At 30.3% G+C, this 17,039-nt stretch overlaps 1 protein-coding gene and 2 non-coding genes across 4 annotated transcripts in view; 1 reads left to right on the top strand and 2 right to left on the bottom strand.

Moving 5' to 3' along the window:
- The window catches only part of LOC126737945 (protein yippee-like 2), a 63,046-nt gene that overhangs the window by 34,044 nt on the left and 11,963 nt on the right, over window positions 1-17,039 (bottom strand). Inside the window, exon 1 of one of the 2 annotated variants that reach the window (XM_050443065.1) lies at window positions 15,868-16,109. The exons of the other annotated variant lie outside the window; for it this stretch is intronic. The gene's annotated coding sequence lies outside the window, so the exon portion shown is untranslated. Of the gene's footprint in view, window positions 1-15,867; window positions 16,110-17,039 lie in introns of those variants that run through there. 2 annotated transcript variants of the gene reach the window in all.
- On the top strand, window positions 2,451-2,523 carry Trnav-aac (transfer RNA valine (anticodon AAC)). Its single transcript has one exon. It is a non-coding gene; the product is annotated as a tRNA-Val (tRNA).
- On the bottom strand, window positions 3,116-3,188 carry Trnav-aac (transfer RNA valine (anticodon AAC)). Its single transcript has one exon. It is a non-coding gene; the product is annotated as a tRNA-Val (tRNA).

Here is a 17,039-nt window from a genome sequence, read left to right as displayed (position 1 = left end):
AATGGAATTAATTAAGGAATCTGTGTGCCAAATTTCAAATCTGTATCTATCTTAGTTTTTGAGTTATGAGCACTTGGTGATGGTTTTTAGAAAAAAAAATTGAATTTCTCCCTAAAATGTGATTTTCTCAACACCTTGTAGATTAATTAAAAAACGCTGAAATAGGTGTCCAATGGAATTAATTAAGGAATCTGTGTGCCAAATTTCAAATCTGTAGGTATCTTAGTTTTTGAGTTATGAGCGCTTGGTGATGGTTATTAGAAAAAAAAATTGAATTTCTCCCTAAAATGTGATTTTCTCAACACCTTGTAGATTAATTAAAAAACGCTGAAATAGGTGTCCAATGGAATTAATTAAGGAATCTGTGTGCCAAATTTCAAATCTGTATCTATCTTAGTTTTTGAGTTATGAGCACTTGGTGATGGTTTTTAGAAAAAAAAATTAAATTTCTCCCTAAAATGTGAATTTTCTCAACACCTTGTAGATTAATTAAAAAACGCTGAAATAGGTGTCCAATGGAATTAATTAAGGAATCTGTGTGCCAAATTTCAAATCTGTATCTATCTTAGTTTTTGAGTTATGAGCACTTGGTGATGGTTTTTAGGAAAAAAAATTGAATTTCTCCCTAAAATGTGATTTTCTCAACACCTTGTAGATTAATTAAAAAACGCTGAAATAGGTGTCCAATGGAATTAATTAAGGAATCTGTGTGCCAAATTTCAAATCTGTATCTATCTTAGTTTTTGAGTTATGAGCACTTGGTGATGGTTTTTAGGAAAAAAAATTGAATTTCTCCCTAAAATGTGATTTTCTCAACACCTTGTAGATTAATTAAAAAACGCTGAAATAGGTGTCCAATGGAATTAATTAAGGAATCTGTGTGCCAAATTTCAAATCTGTATCTATCTTAGTTTTTGAGTTATGAGCACTTGGTGATGGTTTTTAGAAAAAAAAATTAAATTTCTCCCTAAAATGTGAATTTTCTCAACACCTTGTAGATTAATTAAAAAACGCTGAAATAGGTGTCCAATGGAATTAATTAAGGAATCTGTGTGCCAAATTTCAAATCTGTATCTATCTTAGTTTTTGAGTTATGAGCACTTGGTGATGGTTTTTAGAAAAAAAAATTGAATTTCTCCCTAAAATGTGATTTTCTCAACACCTTGTAGATTAATTAAAAAACGCTGAAATAGGTGTCCAATGGAATTAATTAAGGAATCTGTGTGCCAAATTTCAAATCTGTATCTATCTTAGTTTTTGAGTTATGAGCACTTGGTGATGGTTTTTAGAAAAAAAAATTAAATTTCTCCCTAAAATGTGAATTTTCTCAACACCTTGTAGATTAATTAAAAAACGCTGAAATAGGTGTCCAATGGAATTAATTAAGGAATCTGTGTGCCAAATTTCAAATCTGTATCTATCTTAGTTTTTGAGTTATGAGCACTTGGTGATGGTTTTTAGAAAAAAAAATTGAATTTCTCCCTAAAATGTGATTTTCTCAACACCTTGTAGATTAATTAAAAAACGCTGAAATAGGTGTCCAATGGAATTAATTAAGGAATCTGTGTGCCAAATTTCAAATCTGTATCTATCTTAGTTTTTGAGTTATGAGCACTTGGTGATGGTTTTTAGGAAAAAAAATTAAATTTCTCCCTAAAATGTGAATTTTCTCAACACCTTGTAGATTAATTAAAAAACGCTGAAATAGGTGTCCAATGGAATTAATTAAGGAATCTGTGTGCCAAATTTCAAATCTGTAGGTATCTTAGTTTTTGAGTTATGAGCACTTGGTGATGGTTTTTAGGAAAAAAAATTGAATTTCTCCCTAAAATGTGAATTTTCTCAACACCTTGTAGATTAATTAAAAAACGCTGAAATAGGTGTCCAATGGAATTAATCAAAGAACCTATGTGCAAAGTTTCAAATCTGTATGTATCTTAGTTTTTGAGTTATGAGCACTTGGTGATGGTTATTAGAGAAAAAAATTGAATTTCTCCCTAAAATGTGAATTTTCTCAACACCTTGTAGATTAATTAAAAAACGCTGAAATAGGTGTCGAATGGAATTAATTAAAGAATCTATGTGCTAAATTTGAAATCTGTAGGTATCTTAGTTTTTGAGTTATTACCCTTGCAAAAACTACCCTTTCTGATTTTCCAAACAGTTTTTTGGTATCACTATTCGATTCGATTTGGGATTAAAATTTATGGCAGAGGATTTTTTTTCAAAATTTTATCTCTTTTTTTAACACTACAATTTCAAAAAAAAATTCGATTCACTCTTTCAGTGCCCCCATAACTCCTTTAGTATGCATTTTCCGCCCTATACTTATAAGAACTTTTTTTACTATTTTTAGGAGTACTATCACCCCTCGTATTTTTTTACACCCTTTCAATGACACCCTGTATATGCCTCTGTAAGAAAAACGAGTTTTATATTAACCTTAATAAGTTTCCGTGGTGTAGTGGTTATCACATCCGCCTAACACGCGGAAGGTCCCCGGTTCGATCCCGGGCGGAAACATGACTTTTTTTTATTTTTGTATCACTTTTAGTTTTTTATTTATTTTCCAGGCAGTTGAAATAAAAAATACAATTTTCATAAAAGCTATATCTCAAAGAAAACTTTATTATACATTTTCGTCTAATCAGATTAATACAAGTTTGAAAGAAAAACTTTGAACTGCCTTGGAAATATGAAACAATTCAATAACAACAAAGAACCCAGGATTTTAAGTGCCTGGAAAAAATTACTATTTTTGTTTTTTTTTTCAGGTAGTTGAAAAATTTATAAAAAACTACAACTGCCTGGAGAGAAGGTTAAACAATATTTTTTTCAGGTACTTTCAACTGTCCTGAAAAAAAAAACAAAAATTATAATTTTCTTCCAGGCAGTTGAATCCTGGATAAAAAAATATAAATTTCATAAGAACTACCTAAAAAAATGTTTTCGTCTGTACCCAGGCACTTCCAAGTAGTTTTTACCAGCATTCAACTGTCTGGAGGAAAAATTGTCATTTTTATAATTTTCCAGGCAAATCCAACCTCCCTACCCTAAATATACTTTCTTTCATTTATTAAACTAAATTAAAAATAAATATTTAAAAAAAAAATTCTGTTTCCGCCCGGGATCGAACCGGGGACCTTCCGCGTGTTAGGCGGATGTGATAACCACTACACCACGGAAACTTGTCGAATTTAAAACAAAATGCATAACTTAAACGAATACGACTCATTAAACTTTATCATAACGTTTCATTAATTTATTCGTAAGGAAATATGGAATGTACGGTTGCGTAATAAGTGAAATTGAACTGTTTTGCCTAACTATTATTAAATCAAGTCTGGACTCAGTATTATACAAAAAAACGCCTGAAATACCTGGGATAAACACGTGAGATCTGTTCACTATAGAAAATGTTCGCATCATAAGAACTTGCATTGAGCATTGATCAACAATGCCTTGTCACAACAATATTGAAGAATTGCTGAACCAAAGCTATTCCTGTTTCTAATGTCATTGTCAAGGAAAAAATTCGGAAAAGAATCAAGAATTAATATCTTAAAAAGGAGAGGTCGCATGTAAAACAGTGTCAGATGAAAGTTACTTATTTTTTAACGCTAAATCAGATACTATTAAAAAAAATAGAGGTTTTTCTGCAAAAAAGTGAAGTTGACCTTGAAGACGTCCACTCAAGGTCAAACCAATGAGGTAATTTTATGGCCCCCTGGAAACCATTCAAACTTCACATGAAACATTTTCTGGATACATGTTTAGTTTTCGAGATATTGCGATGTCTCAAGTTAAATGGACCACCCTAGATTATTGATACAGTACACATTTTCCCACAAAATTTTATTCAGGTCCTTATAAAAATAATTTTTATTAAAATGTTTAAAATTACGATGTAGTTTCGTTTTTAATATCATTTCTCATAACACATTAGATCAAAATGACTAATATAAGAATGAAAGTGCCATTAACACAAAAAACAGTAAACACAGTTGAAAAACCTGATCTGATGAACTTATAAATAATAATTAATAACGAATATTTTAGTACACTTTTCAAAAAAAATAAATGAAAGTGCTTATGACCATATTAATTAACATTTCACCTATAATAACCGAAATTACTTACAACTCTCATAATTAAGCGGGAAAAAAAAACGAAAGTAAACGGGTACTCAATTGGAAAATCCATAAATTACACTTAACACGCGAAAATTACTTAATAAATAGATACAGAAAAAAAAACAAATGCAACACTTACCCAAGGAACAATCGTTTTACTTTGAGGATCGCAATGTAAATCAACACCAGCAGGGGACAAATTAATACAACGTAAAAAAATGTTAGAAACCCCACTTTTTTAAAAAAACTATCGAGGTACGATTTTACGAAATATTGAACGAACATTTTGAACAAAACCATACTGAAAATGTACAAAAAGGTGAGCAGCGTCACGTTTAAAATAAGCATTGCGACTTTTCTACCCATCTTAAGGTACTTTCGAAGTAGGTACTAGTACTACTGACTGAAGAGCAAACAGATTTTACCTGTAAGGGCTGTTAAGTGTAATAAAATTGAGGGATATAGATAGATAACAAAGGGTGGGGGCGCAAGAGGGTTTCCTAAAGGTTTTTTCTATTTACAGTAATTATCAAGACCATCGGAATAAAATTGCTTTATGCAGACGACCCTAAGGTAAGAGAATTGATTAAAACTGGGTGAAAATCTGGAGAAACTTTTCACATTTAAAATGCCACATTGTGAATAAAAATCCGATTCAAGGATTTATCCGTTGAGATAGGAATGAAAGATACCTTAAAAAAGTGTGGACTTTCGACCCAATAAAGCCAGATAAGGGCTAAAAAAATGCTGAAGAAAAAATTGTCTGAAGATGTCTGGAGAACGAAACCTGATGTTTTTTGCCTCCAAGAATAGAGATGATTTTATTTATTTATATTGTCCACAAATTTGAAATAGGAGTAATTTTTCATTGTGATGCTAACATTTAAAAAAAAATGTTTCACACTTTCTAGGGTTTCAAGCAATTTCAATATTTTGAGCAATTTATTTCAGATATATAACCTGATTTCTGGTTTCTTTCAAGAACAAGAAATATTTGTTACTTTCTAGGCATTTGAAATATTTTTTTGATTTATTCCAGGCGTTTGCGCCATTTTTTATGTTGTTTCTTGATACATTTAGATTGTTATTTTGAATTGTTTTATTTAATTTTTGCACTAATTAATCAGCTTTGAATTTGAAATCGAATTTCAGACATTTGAAATCGTTTTACATATTTTCCAGGCTTTTTGAGGTGGTTTTTTTATATCTTCTAGAAATTTAAAATATTATTCCAATTTTTCTAGGTTTTTGGGTCATTTTCATTGCAAGATTTTTTTTTTCCGGACAATAACCAAAAACCCGGAATAAATTAGAGAGTCGCTTCAAAAAATTGGAGAACAAAACAAAATATTTGAAATACCAGGATTCCAATAACAATTTATTTCAAATGTTCTGAAGGGGTAAGATAAAAAATTGTCTGGAATTTATTTTTTGGAATTATTTTAAAGACTTCATTTTTTAAGCTCAAGTGCCTGGAATAAAATATTTCAAAAGCCTGGAATAAAATAAAAAATATTTTAGATGTTTCTTTTTATGAGGAATAAAATGAATTCCAGGCAATTGAGAATTGTTTTTGTTTTTCCATTTCCAGAAATCATATAAATAAAAACAATTTTTCAGGTTTTTCAAACAAACCTTCGAGGTAATTTGTCATTATATTTCAGGCATTTGCGATGATTTTTTAGGGAAATTTTTAAAAATGTTCCAAACTTTTGGGTGATCTTTCATCAGAGATTTGCAATATTCTTTGTTTCCTGAACAATAACTTTTTGATTTTATTCCATTGGCATTTGAAATAATTTTAATAGCCGAAGACCTGAAATAAAAAATGAAAGAAACGCCTTAAAAGCCTGAAAGATAGAAGAAAAAAAAATTAAAATGGCAGAACTCTAATTGTTTGGAATGAAATAACAAATTATTTAATAAAATATCTTATTTTTTACTTTTGTTTGATTTTTATCTGCCAATGCCTGGAATAAAGGAAAAAGTTATAATAAAAGCCTGGAATAAGAAAAAAAAATTCAGATGTCATAATTTTATCCTCAGGTGCCTGGAATAAATTAGTAAAATTTAAAAATGCTTCATTTTTATCACATAAATTTTTCACATAAATCCTACCAGGATAAAACTAAAATTTTTTGTCTAGAATAAAATGGAAAATTATTTGAAATGCCTCATGTTTCATGTCCAAGCGCCTGAAATAAAGCAAAAAAATATTTCAAAAGCCTGGAATAAGATAACAAATATTTCAGTTGTTTCTTTTTTATTCCCAAATGCCTGGAATTCATTTTATTCCAGGCATTAGAGAATTGTTTTTGTTTTTTCATTTCCAGAAATCAAATAAATAATTCTTCAGGTTTTTCAGGCAAACCTTCGACGTAATTTATTATTTTCCAGGCATTTGCGATTAAGCCTGGAATAAGAAAAAAAAATTCAGATGTCTAATTTTATCCTCAGGTGTCTGGAATAAATTGGTAAAATTTAAAAATGCATCATTTTTATCACCTAAATCCTACCAGGAGAAAACTAAAATTTGTCTAGAATAAAATGGAAAATTATTAGAAACGCCTCATGTTTTATCTTCAAATTAAGCAAAAAATTATTTCAAAAGTCTGAAATAAAGTCCTATAACCTAATTATTTCACCAAAATCTGCCTGGAATAAGAAAAAAATATTTCAGATGTCTCATTTTTATGCCCAGATGTCTGGAATAAAATAGTAAATTATTTTAAACGCCTTATTCTTGATTGGCTCGAAAAGCCTGGAAAACATAATAAAATGATTTTAAATGCTTGAAATTCAATTTCAAATTCAAAACTGATTTATTGGTGCAAAAATTAAATAAAACAACTCAAAATAATATCAATATAATCTAAATGTATAAAGAAATAAACATAAAAAATGGCGCAAATGCCTGGAATAAATCAAAAAAATTTCAAATGCCTAGAAAGTAAAAAATATTTCATGTTCTTGAAAGACACCAAGGTTAAATTTGTATGTACATATATCTGAAATAAATTGTTAAAAAAATTGAAATTGCTTGAAAGCCTAGAAAGTGTGAAACATTTTTTTTTTAATGTCAGGATCACAATGAAAATATATTTTTATTTATATGATTTCTGGAAATGAAAAAACAAAAACAATTCGCAAATGCCTGGAATAAAATGAATTTCTGGGAATAAAAAAGAAACATATGAAATATTTTTTATCTTATTCCAGGCAGTTGAGCTTAAAAAATGAAGCCTTTGAAATAATTTTCCATTTTATTCCGGACAATTTTTGATCTTGCTCCTTTAGGATGTTGGTGATCAAAATGAGACATTTGAAATAAATTGTTATTGGAATCCTGGTATTTCAAATATTTATTCCAGGTTTTTGTTTATTGTCCTGAAAAAAAATACAATCTTGCAATGAAAATGACCGTAGAAGAATTGGAATAATATTTAAAATTTCTGGAAAATATAAAAAAAACACCTCAAATGCCTGGAAAACATGAAAAACATATTTCAAATTAATAGAAATAAAAACGTAAAAACAGACGCCGAAATAAATTAAAAATTACCCCAAAGACATGAAAAATTATCAACAAAAATAACAAATTTTTGGAAAAAACCAACAACAAAAATTTGTAAAAGCCTGGAATAAAATTGAAAGCTGGGAAGGCATCAAAAATAATTTTATACATCTAAACTATACAAAAAAATTATCCAATCAATTCGAAAGTTTGGAAAATATTAAAAATACATTTCCAGTGTCAGGATAAAAAAGAATAGTTACCTCAAAGAGCCTGGAAAACACGTAAAATGATTTCAAATGTCTGAAATTCGATTTCAAATTCAAAACTGTTTTATTGGTGCAAAAATTAAATAAAACAACTCAAAATAATAATCTAAATGTATAGAGAATTAAAAAACACAAACATTGATATCAGACATAAGTTTACATTAACAGACAAATATCACAATAAAAGCAAAATAAAGTAAAATTTTAAAGTGCATCCTGGCAGAATTCTTTCATATATAATAAGCCCTATTTAATACAGTAAAATCTTAAGTGCCGAAAATTCTTTAAGGAATTCAGTGTTTTCAAATTTTGTTGACCACTTTCCTACTTTCATGTACAATTACCTTATTTACTAGTGTAGATCTTAAAGGTAAAATAAAAAAAATGGCGCAAATGCCTGGAATAAAATTGAAAAAATATTTCAAATGTCTAGAAAGCAACAAATATTCCATATTCTTGAAAGACACCAGAAATCAAGGTTATATAATTGAAAAAATGGAATATTATGTATCCCAAAATGCCTGGAATAAAGAAAAAAAATATGCAAAAAGCCTGGAAGAAAATGAACAATAGCCCTCCAAAAACACGAAAAACAAAAAAAAATTCAAATCGATCTTATTCAAACCCCTGGGTAAAATGTAGTAATAGATGTGGTATAAAGAAATAAACATAAAAAATGGCGCAAATGCCTGGAATAAATCAACAAAATATTTCAAATGCCTAGAAAGTAACAAATATTTCATGTTCTTGAAAGAAACCAGAAATCAGGTTATATATCTGAAATAAATTGCTTAAAAAATTGCTGAAATTACTTGAAAGCCGAGAAAGTGTGAAATATATATTTTTTTAAATGTCAGGATCACAATGAAAATATATTTTTATTTATATGATTTCTGGCAATGAAAAAACAAAAAGAATTCTCAAATGCCTGGAATAAAATGAATTCCAGGCATCTGGGAATAAAAAAGAAACAACTGAAATATTTGTTATCTTATTCCAGGCTTTTGAAATATTTTTTTGCTTTATTTCAGGCGCTTGGAGATGAAACATGAGACATTTCAAATAATTTTCAATTTTATTCTAGACAAATTTTAGTTTTATCCTGGTAGGATTTAGGTGATAAAACTGATGCATTTTTAAATTTTACGAATTTATTCCAGGCACCTGAGGATAAAACTAGACATCTAAATTTTTTTTCTTATTCCAGACTTTTATTATAACTTTTTTCTTTATTCCGGGAATTTAAGGATAAAAATCAAACATCTGAAATATATCTTATTTTATTCCAGGTTTGTGGTATAATTTTTTTCTTTATGTCAGGCATTTCAGAACAAAAAATTACATATTTTATTAAATAATTTGTTGTTTTGTTTCAAACATTTAGAATTCTGCCATTTCAATTTTTTTTCTTATCTTTCAGGCATTTTAGTGCGATTCTTTAATTTTTTATTTTAGGTTTTCGGCATTCAGATCCTTGGGAGATATTAAAATTATTTTAAATGCCAATGGAATAAAATCAAAAAGTTATTGTCCAGGAAATAAAGAATATTGCAAATCTCTGATAAAAGATCACCCAAAAGTTTGGAACATTTTTAAAAATTTCCCTAAAAAATCATCGCAAATGCCTGAAATATAATGACAAATTACCTCGAAGGTTTTCCTGAAAAACCTGGAAAATGATTTTTATTTATTTGATTTCTGGAAATGAAAAAACAATTCTTAAATGCCTGGAATAAAATGAATTCCAGGCATCTGGGAATAAAAAAGAAACATCTACAATATTTTTTATTTTATTCCAGGCTTTTGAAATATTTTTTTGCTTTATTCCAGGCACCTGAGCTTAAAAAATTAAGTCTTTAAAATAATTTTCCATTTTATTCCAGACAATTTTTTATCTTACTCCATCATCAGGATGCTGGTTATCAAAATGGGATATATGAAATGAATTGTTATTGGAATCCTGGTATTACAAATATTTTTTTTTGTTTTCCAAATTTTTGAAGCGACCCTTTAATTTATTCCGGGTTTTTGGTTATTGTCCGAATGAAACGAAAAAAATCTTGCAAATTTCCAATGAAAATGACCCAAAAGCCTAGAAGAATCGGAATAATATTTAATATTTCTGGAAAAATATTAAAAAACTACCTGAAATGCCTGGAATAAAATAAAAAATCACCCTGAATGTTTGACGCCGGAAAACATGAAAAACATATTTCAAATTAATAGAAATAAAAACGTAAAAACAGACGCCGAAAATTACGATTATTTATATCTGGAATAAATTAAAAATTACCCCAAAGACATGAAAAATCATCAACAAAAATAACAAATTTTTGGAAAAAACCAACAGCAAAAATTTGTAAAAGCCTGGAATAAAATTGAAAGCTTGGAAGGCATCGAAAATTATTTTATACATCTAAACTATACAAAAAAATTATCCAATCAGTTCGAAAGATTGGAAAATGTTAATAATATATTTCCAGTGTCAGGATAAAAAAGAATAGTTACCTCAAAGAGCCTGGAAAACACGTAAAATGATTTCAAATGTCTGAAATTCGATTTCAAATTCAAAACTGTTTTATTGGTGCAAAAATTAAATAAAACAACTCAAAATAATAATCTAAATGTATAGAGAATTAAAAAACGCAAACATTGATATCAGACATAAGTTTACATTAACAGACAAATATCACAATAAAAGCAAAATAAAATCAAATTTTAAAGTGCATCCAGGCAGAATTCTTTCATATACAGTGGATTTTTTTTTATCTCGGGTCATAGGGTTTTACGTGTAATATTTTCAACCACATGTTAGAAGCTGTTCTATTTAATCGATAGGATTGAAACTTGGAACAAGTGAAGTTTAAGTTAACAGACTTTAAAAAATCCCATTATTTTGCAAAAAAATTTGCGAGAAACCTATTTAAAATACCTTTTTCTGATGAAAAAGTTTGCTTTTTCTGCACCTCGTAACCTTCATTACCTTTACACTTCAAAGCAGGTAGACAAAATAATGGGATTTTTTAAAGTCTGTTAACTTAAACTTCACTTGTTCCAAGTTTCAATCCTATCGATTAAATAGAACAGGTTCTAACATGGGGTTGAAAATATTACACGTAAAACCCTATGACCCGAGATAAAAAAAAATGCACTGTGTAATAAGCCCTATCTAATACAGTAAAATCTTAAGTGCCGAAAATTATTTAAGGAATTCAGTGTTTTCAAATTTTGTTGAACACTTTTCTGCTTTCATATACAATTGGCTTTTTTACTAGTGTAGATCTTAGAGATAAAATTTAAAAAATATTTCAAATGTCTAGAAAGCAACAAATATTTCATAATCTTGAAAGACACCAGAAATCAAGGTTATATATCTGAAAAAATGGAATATTATGTATCCTAAAATGCCTGAAATAAAGAAAAAAATTATGCAAAAAGCCTGGAATAAAATGAACAATATCAAACCCCTGGGTAAAATGTATAGATGGGTGAAAGACGGAAAAAATCATGAAATAGTACCTGGTAGCGAAGAAATATAAAGAGTTTGTGACGTGTGTGATTTTTATGGGTTCTATGACTTCCTAGATATAGTAAAACGAATTAATGTAAATTTTTATGGCATTAATTAATACATTAAACGACGGTAAAGAAAAAAAAAGGAGCGTTTCCTAACTAATTTTTTAAAGTGATTATCTCTAGTTCAATGTCATTGACAATACCGCGAAATAAAATCAACAATGATTTTTTTTTGTGTTCGATTCGGGGTTAATGACACAAACATTCAAATTATCTTTCGAATTTTGGGTCATTAACGTTTTGAGTCAAGTTCAGACGTACGTACGTTGACCTTCTGTTTACACCCGTTATATTTTTTTTTTTAATTAAATTAAATTATTTATTTGTGGGGATTTACAGTATATTATATGTTTGAATAAAATATAGATATTATTACTTATATCAGAGCGAAAATTGCACTTGTTTTAAGAGGAAATCCTGTTTAGTTTTTTTTATTGTTTACGCAATTGTATTTTTATCGATTGCCAATACAGACATTTACACCCGATCTCCACATCAATTATTATTAACTAACAAATCATAAATCGCACCGGTTAAAAACACTTACTACTACGCTTCACCAGCTGATTTTTATTTATATTTATGTATAACTGCGCACGAGCTCCGTTCATAGGTCATGAAATATTTGTTGCTTTCTAATCATTTGAAATGTTTTTTCAATTTTATTTCATTGGCATTTAAAATAATTTTAATATCTCCCAAGGATCTGAATGCCGAAGACCTGAAATAAAAAATTAAAGAATCGCCCTAAAATGTCTGAAAGATAAGAAAAATAAATTGAAATGGCAGAATTCTAAATGCTTGAAACGAAACAACAAATTATTTAATAAAATATCTAATTTTTTATTCTGAAATGCCTGAGATAAAGAAAAAAATTATACCACAAACCTGAAAAAAAATAAGAAATATTTCAGATGTTTGATTTTTATCCTCAAATGCCTGGAATAAAGAAATAAGTTATAATAAAAGCCTGGAATAAGAAAAAAAATTCAAATGTCTAATTTTAACCTCAGGTGCCTGGAATAAATTGGTAAAATTTAAAAATGCATCATTTTTATTACCTAAATCCTACCGGAATAAAACTAAAATCTGCCTGGAATAAGAAAAAAAATATTTGAGATGTCTCATTTTTATCCCCAGTTGTCTCAAATAAAATAGTAAATTATTTTAAATGCCTTTTGCTTAGTACCAAAAGTTTGATGGGATGAGATAAAAATTTGGCTCGAAAAAATGGAATAGTACGTATCCTTAAATGCCTAGAATAAAGGAAAAAATTATGCAAAAAGCCTGGAAAGAAATGAACAATATCCCTTCAAAAACCTGAAACACGAGAAACAAAAAAAAATTCAAATCGATCTTATTTAAACCCCTGAGTCAAGTGAAGCTCAAGAATCCTATATTAGATCTGCTCGAATCGCATTATAACCGGGTATTTCTAAATCAAGGATAAACAATAAATTATATTTTTATTTGCTTCGAAAATACCCTGGGTAAAATGTAGTAAAAGTAGTAGTAGTAGTAGTAGTAGTAGTAGTATTTATTAATAATAATATACATACAATGCATTATTACAAGTCAAGTCACTTATTTACAAATAAAGATAAAAGAATGTTGATGAAGAAAAGATGGTTGTAAAAAAAAATACCAAAAATAAGAAATTGTACCAGGTAGCAAAGTAACTAAACAAGGAAATATAAAGGGTTTAGCCCTTCATAGGCTCCATTATTGATGATTTATTGATTTTTAAGGGTTCTAGTCTAAGTGAATATTAAAAAAGTGTAATTGCTTATGGCATTAATTAAGAAATTAAATAACAGGATCAAATTTTTAAAGAGATTATCTCTAGTTCAATGTCAAAACAAAAAAAAAGGAGAGAGGACTGCGACCTGTACAAGAGGTTAAATAAAAAGATACAGAGACAATGCAGGGGACAAATATGCAGGGATATAGAGGAACATCAACTCACCCATGACAGTATACAGACCCAGAGACTTGTATCAAAAAGTAAGGGAAATAACACGCAAATTCAAACCAAAGACTTTCACAATTGAAGACAAGAATGGGAAGATGAAAAAGTGATCGAACGATGGAGACAATATTGTGAGGAATTATACACCGAAGAAACCAAAATAGCGATCGAACAACAGAAAGAAAACACACAATTTGAAATGGAGCCCAATATTCTTACGTCTGAAATTAAAGAAGCTATAAAAAGCCTAAAGCTAAACAAATCCCCAGGAACAGACGGAGTTCGTGCTGAGCTTATAAAAGTACTAGGAGACCCAGGAACCAAAATCCTACATGATATATGTAATAAGGTCTGGCAAAGTGGTCAATGGCCTAAAGACTGGACAACGTCTGCATTTATACCTATTCACAAAAAGGGATCCACCAAAAAATGCGAAAATTATCGAACGATATCTCTAATCACACATGCCAGCAAAATCCTGCTTAAAATAATAGATAGACGATTGCAAACCTACTTAGAGAGTCAAATGCCTCCAGAACAAGCAGGCTTCGTTAAGGGAAGAGGGACTAGGGACCAAATATTCAACATCCGCCGAGAAAGTCCGAGAAAGCCCGGGAGTTCAATACCCCCATGCTCTTGTGCTTTATAGATTACAAAAAGGCTTTCGACTGTGTTCGATGGAGTAGTCTCTGGAACGTGTTGAAAGAAATGGGAGTCCCTCCGCATTTCATATCTCTAATAACCAACCTATATGAAAATAACAATGCCATAGTTAGTCTCGACAATAAAATTTCAAAGTACATAGAGGCGTCCGTCAAGGATGTATCCTATCACCGAGACCCTTCAATGCCTACGGTGAATTCATAATGAGACGAGCCCTGGAAAATTTTGAAGGAGGTGTGTCAATCAATGGTAGCAAGATATGTAATCTCAGATACGCGGACGACACTACCCTAATAACAAAAGATGAAGATGAGATGGTTACACTTATTGATCAGGTCGCTAATGAAAGCCGAGCTCTAAGCCTCGAAATAAATCTAGACAAGACCAAGTTAATGGTCATTTACAGGAGTAACACCATACAGTTAAGAAATCTGCAAAATAGAATTGAAGTAGTAGATGAATTCATCTACTTAGGGTCCCTAATAACCAGCAAGGGAGGGTGTGAAACAGAAATAAGAAGGCGGATAGCATTAGCGAGGACAGCAATGTCAAACTTATCCAAGATATGGAAAGACAGATCCATAACCAGAAACACGAAAAGAGCCCTGGTAAACACCCTAGTATTTTCGATTTTTTCGTATGGTTCCGAATCCTGGACAATAAAGTCGAGCGACAGGCACCGAATAGATGCTTTTGAAATGTGGTGCTGGCGGAGGATGCTTCGCATACCCTGGACTGCACACCGGACCAATGCGTCGATATTAAACGAATTTGGAATCGCCGATCGGTTGTCCTCCGGCTGCCGACGCCGCATTTTGGGTTACTTCGGACACATCACCAGGAGAGACCAAGACAATCTAAAAAAACTTATCGTGCAGGGCTAAGTAGAAGGTAAAAGATCAAGAGGAAGATCCCCATCACGGTGGATAGACCAAATTAAAGAAATTACAGGGCAAGCCTTGCAGACAAATATAAGAATAGCAGAAGATCGACAACAGTGGAGACAATCGACCCATCAGTGTTCATAGACATGACGTCACAGCTCTTCAGGAATGAAGATATGACTAAGAAGAAAGAAGAAGGCCCTTCATAGGCACCATTATTGATGATTTATTGATTTTTAAGAATTGTAGGCTAAGTGAATATTAAAAAAATGTAATTGCTTATGGCATTAATTAAGAAATTAAATAACAGGACTAAATTTTTAAAGAGATTATCTCTAGTTCAATGTCATTGATAATACCGAGAAATAAAGTCGACAATGAACCGATTGATTTTTTTTTGTTCCATTCGGGGTTAATGACACAAACATTCAAATTATCTTTCGAAATTTGGGTCATTAACGTTTTGAGTCAAGTTCAGACGTACGTACGTTGACCTTCTGTTTACACCCGTTACATTTTTTTTTTTAATTAAATTAAATCATTTATTTATTATATTTTTGAATAAAATCAGAGTTTAGAGGAAATCCTGTTTATTTTTCTTATAGTTTGCGCAATACACTTTTTGTATTATTTTCTTCGTTTGCCAATTTACAGGCGGCCTCCACCACCTACACATAAATTATCATTATTAACAAATTATAAATCGCGCCGGTTAACCACACTTACACTACTACGCTTCAACAGCTGATTTTTATTTGTTTATTTATATTTATAACTGCGCACCACCTACGTTTACAGCAGCAATATCACCTGCTCTCTATTAACCTCTTGTTAACCCCAAAATTTACAATAAACTCACTTTTAATTGTTATAGCTTAGGGCTCCAACAAGGGCAAAGTTCACAGCACAGTCAGAAAAGTCGCTCGCACGCAAGGTTTAGTGGAAAATTGCGAATTTTTTATCGTCCGATTTTTTTTTTGTATAATTCCTTATCACGTAACGATGGCGCAAAGCACAAAAAAAAAACTAAAAAAAAACAGTTGGAAAACAGTGTAACACGCGACCGGACCGCTCGGCAGGAAAGAAACGACTGCTACGCGCCCCTCCCAAGGTCGACTTTGGTTTATTTACATTTTGTTTTATCTCCTGCTGCGTTTTGTTTTTGTTTTTGCCGGAGGTTGGTATCGAAAAAATAATAAACGTCGTTGTTTTTATACAGGGTGTCCGGAAAAAGGAGGCCAATTCGCCGGCCACATATAGGATGGACCAAAATAATGCGAGTTTCGTTATACCATTTTTTAATTGGGCGTTCGGTATTCATTATACAGGGCGTCAAAATGAGAAATATAAAATCCTTTTTTTGATGTAAGTCGACTGTTTCATGAGGTATTAAATTAAAATTTGGTGTAAGGGGGTTTTTTGGAACGAGAAATAGAAATCCGTTCACGGATTTGCTATACCTTGCAGGGGGCGCCACCTGCGGTATATTGCATGTGTTAAAAGTACCAAAACTTTTTTGTACCTCTGTATAATAAGGTTCAAGTAAAAAATTCTGATTACCCAATCTTTTCTTGTAAAAAAAGTATTCTTAGTAAATGTCGGCCTGAGAATCCGTTTATTAGATATCTTCATTTAAAAATCTACATAGATACATTTTAAGAAGTTAACGAAATAAACGTACATATTTTTTTTAAATTAATGCTAAATTACTTATTTTAATAAAAATCATAGAATAATGACCCTAAAGTATTTGTTCTACGTGACCTCCATTCATTTGTATACGCGTACGAGCCCTCTTTAAGAAAATCTAAGGCTTTCAAAAATATTTGGTTTCAACTTGAAATGCTCTCCAGCTGCAATGATTCTTTCCTTTAAATGATCCTCGTTTAAAATCGGAACCATATACAGAAAGTCTTTTATATCAATCAATCAATCAATGCTTTATTATCATAAAATTTAAAATTTTGTCGACAAAGCTTGTATTTAAATAAATCATACAAACAAAATATACACAAAGACAAAACAAAAAAT

This window comes from Anthonomus grandis, chromosome 6 (genome assembly GCF_022605725.1).
Source record: "Anthonomus grandis grandis chromosome 6, icAntGran1.3, whole genome shotgun sequence".
In the NCBI taxonomy this organism is placed as follows: Eukaryota; Metazoa; Arthropoda; class Insecta; order Coleoptera; family Curculionidae; genus Anthonomus; species Anthonomus grandis.
Note: the sequence above shows the minus strand (reverse complement) of the source record. Positions and strands in the feature narration are given on the sequence as shown.